The following is a 4193-nucleotide window of genomic DNA, read 5'->3' as shown; positions in this document are numbered from 1 at the left end:
TATCCTGTCTGTGTTTATATTCTCCCCTTGGAGCAGTGGAGGGATCATACATTTTCTATTCGGTAGGAAAGAAGTAATGGTTTTCTTAGTATCTGAGCTCAGCAACAAAGAAGTCTGCAATTATAGCAAAAAGAAAAAGAAAAAGAAAAACAGAAGAAGCTTGGCCCAGTTTCACTTAGAAGCATGAAACTTTGTTCACTTTTTCATGAAAAGAGACAGGTGAAGTGCATTCTCCATAGTCAGTCTCTTGAGGGAGAATGATAAATCTATGAGGTAGGATAGACCAGCAAGAAAATCGGAGTTAGAGACTAGAAATGATGAGAATTCAGATAAAGACTTAAGTATTAACTAGTTGTTGATGTTAGAAGTTCAGGTTTAAGTTCAGAGAACCTCTTTTAAAAGAAAGGAAGTTATCACACACAGAATGGTATCTCAGCCAACTGAACTTTTGTTCTTATTTATGAAGTTTTTCATTCTACAGAATACTTGAGCTAGTGATACACAAAAGCAAATACAAGCTATGAACACTGATACATATACTTTTTATTCTATAGAATGTTTGCCTTATGAAATAATGTGGCATGGCTATTCCCATGGATTTTATCACAATTTTATCATTTGAGCAGTGATCGTTTTCAATTATTATAGCACATTATTTTACTTAGCAATGTAAAATATACAACATTCTGATTTATTAGATTATTTGCAAGTAATATTTCATAATAAAAATTGGGCTTGAGGTTTTGCAGTCAGTGAGTTCAACCCTGTCTGAAGTTCATTCTTATTATTTCTATCCACCTGGCTTCTAAGATAGTGACATTCCTCAGCAATCCTGACTCCCTGGTGTGATAGCCAACCTCCAGGGTAGCCACAGATAATTCCTTCCTCCTGGTATTCACACCCTTGTAGAGTCCCTTCAATATCACTAGGGTTGGACTCTGTGAACGGGAGATGACAGAAATGGTAACGTGCCACTTTCAAGATTACGTTATACAAGACAGTGACTTGTTTTGCTTGCTTTCTCATGCTTTCTCTTTTTTTAAGATCATTCGCCATTGAGACACAGGTTATGCTTCCATCACAGTAAGTTTATTGCAGTGGTGACAATGAGACCAGTAACATTTTTTTCTACGCTCAGTAAGTAAAATCTGGATGTAATAACACTCGATATTAGAAACAATTAAGGAATGATATATTTTAGATCACTTGCCAAAACAGCAATGTACTTCTTCCAATTTAACTTCTAGGGTCCCTAAAGTAAACTGCTTGGAGAAATCGGGTCCCAATGATTATAGGACTGATGGACAAGACAACTGTAGATTGAGCAAAAATTATTTTTAAAAGGGATTAAGACTCAAGGTCAGGAACACTAAGGCAGTAGAAGGAATCACAACATGGGGAATTCCTTAAATTAAAAAAAAAAAAAAAAAAATTCACTCGCTCTGGGGAAAGCCAATCTTGAGCAGCCGCCTATGTGGAGAGATGAAGACTTTGGCCCACAGCTTGATGGGGACCCAACCTCTGTCAAGGACCCAGAAACTACAACTCCTGACTGCATTTGATTGAACCTCATGAGATACTCCAAGTCCAAAGCCACACTGCCATATTGGACTTTCCTGGGTCCGAGGCACTTTTCACTTATTTTCAATTTTGCCTTTGTTGGCTTCTTTCTCTATTAAAATGTATTTATATTTGTATCTATATCTCACATCTGGATGGGACACAAAAGGGAAAAGTAAGAGATGCCTGCACAAATATGCATTATGTTTATTTTATCACTATATAATTGGGCAAAATAATGTTTTAGCCATATGAGGTCTGACAATTAAGTTCACAAACTTGTTGCAACAATGTTGCTAACCTTTTTGATATCAGAGGGATTATTCATTATGAATTTGTACCAACTGGACAGTTAACCAACTTTACTATTTGGAAGTAATGAAAAGGCTGCATGAAAAAGTTAGATGGCATGAACTTTTCGCCAACAATTTGTGGCTCTTGCATCACGACAATGCACCAGCTCACACAGCACCATCTGTGAGGGAGTTTTTAGCCAGTAAACAGATAACTGTATTGGAACACTGTCCCTACTCACCTGATCTGGCCCCCAATGACTTCTTTCTTTACCCAAAGATAAAGGAAATATTGAAAGGAAGATATTTGGATGACATTCAGGACATGAAGGGTAATACAATGACCGCTCTGATGGCCATTCCAGAAAAAGAGTTCCAAAATTGCTTTGAAGAGTGAACTAGACACTGGCGTTGGTGCATCGCTTCCTAAGGGGAGTACTTCAAAGGTGACCATAGTGACATTCAGCAACGAGGTATGCAGCACTGTTTCCAGGATGGGTTCTGAAACTTAATTGACATACCTCGTATATAGTCACTTTATTGTTATAAAAATGAATATATTAATGTATATTAAAATTTTTCTCTGTCTTAAAAGTTCATGTTTTCTTCTAATTATAAAATAAAATATTTAATGTGACTTAAAAGTAGAAGTATTGTGGCCCTATGCTCACTGCATATTAATGGATAAATATAACCTGCCTGATCTAGAGCAGCTAAGCTACTCCTGGATTCTGTACCCTCAGAAACTGTATAAGAAAATACAAGTTTGTGGATTTATTGAGATAATTTATTATCCAGCAACTAGTACATCTAGACATTTTTTTTTTCCATTCTATATTTAAATACAACTGACTTAGTTTTCTGGTTAAAGTATAAATAAAGAAATAGATTGAAAAAGAATACTGAGGATTTATTGTTAAGTTTGCAGTTTCCTATTTATTTTAGGACTATTTTCTTCTTCTATAGAAAATTGTTGAAAGAATTACTTTGTAAATTCCAAAAGCCTTGGATGGGGAATTTTTGAAAACATGTCACTTACTATAATTTTACTTCCAGACTTCTTTCTATGTCCCCAGGCTATTCTACAATAAAAAGCACCTCAGCCCGAATTTTGTTAAAATTTAAGGAATTTCTGTCTGGGAGGGGTCACACCTGGAGCCTACAAACCAAATCCAGTCTGCTTGTTTTTCCAAATAAAGTTTTATTGGAAAACAGCCGCATCAATTTATTTAGGTACTGTATATGGCTGCTTTCACTGTATAACAATGGTACTCAGTAATTGAGATCTCATGGCCTACAGAGTCTGAATATTTATTATCTGTCCTGATTCGAAAAACAGTTTATAGATTCTTGGTCTAAGCGAAGCCCAATAAATCTCTAGTGTATTTAATTTGCTTATGTTAAATCTTACAAATAAAACAATGTATTAGGAATTCTATGGAAACTCATTTTAATAAAATTAATGTATGTGGTATGTTCTTTTTCTCTCCCAGATAATAATTTCAAAGAGTAATAAAAATCATTGATGACTGTAATAACTAATAATTTTATACAGTAATATACATAACCTATGACTGTAATGATTCCAAGCTATAACTTTATTATAACTTTGGTTTAAAACATTTTGTTCTTCTCCTTGGTTTTGCTTTGTTTCATTTTGGAATACATGATGGCCCAAGTTAAAATAAAACTTTCTACACCATTGAAATGGCCCAAAAGACATTAAACAGTTGATTATTTTCTCTCTGAAGAGTCATTTCTCTAAACATTTTAATGTTGGCCTTCATCGGTAACCAGAAAAAAGATTGTCTAAATGTTTGATGTGTAGCATGAATAATGGATTAAAAAAATGTCTATAGCAAAAAATTAGGGTTTGAACCTTATAAACATCATCTTTTTGAAACAAAACTCACATGAAGATTCCATAAGATTTAATATTTATATTTCTTGAATCTATGGGACAGGTTGGGTGATGGCATTTACAAATTGTATGAACTTGGGATATTTGTATGGGGTCAGCATACTACACATTTAAAGCTTCAAAGTAAACTACATAAATGTATGCCTGACAACTAAGATTTAGGACTCTGAGACATTTACCATTTTAGTATTTAATTATGCTTCATTTGTAAAGTAAAGGCTAATTATAATTAATTCAGTTTATTTATATTTTGTTCTTGGTTTCAGTGTTTTCATTAATATACACCCATAATATTGGTCTCATATACTTCCAAGTGTTTCAATTCTACCCAATATTCCAAAATTATATTGACAGTAAGTATATAGATAAATTACTAGCATACAATCCACTTGAAATATATGTGCTAAGTGAGTGAGTAC

The 4193-nt window shown here is 33.9% G+C and overlaps 1 non-coding gene across 1 annotated transcript; it reads left to right on the top strand.

Moving 5' to 3' along the window:
* The first annotated feature begins 1042 nt into the window (after nt 1-1042).
* Nucleotides 1043-1124, top strand: LOC117024324 (small nucleolar RNA SNORA1). Its single transcript, XR_004423403.1, has one exon. It is a non-coding gene; the product is annotated as a small nucleolar RNA SNORA1 (small nucleolar RNA).
* Nucleotides 1125-4193: the final 3069 nt, after the last annotated feature.

The sequence above is a fragment of the Rhinolophus ferrumequinum genome, chromosome 6, assembly GCF_004115265.2.
Source record: "Rhinolophus ferrumequinum isolate MPI-CBG mRhiFer1 chromosome 6, mRhiFer1_v1.p, whole genome shotgun sequence".
Lineage (NCBI taxonomy): Eukaryota > Metazoa > Chordata > Mammalia > Chiroptera > Rhinolophidae > Rhinolophus > Rhinolophus ferrumequinum.
Note: the sequence above shows the minus strand (reverse complement) of the source record. Positions and strands in the feature narration are given on the sequence as shown.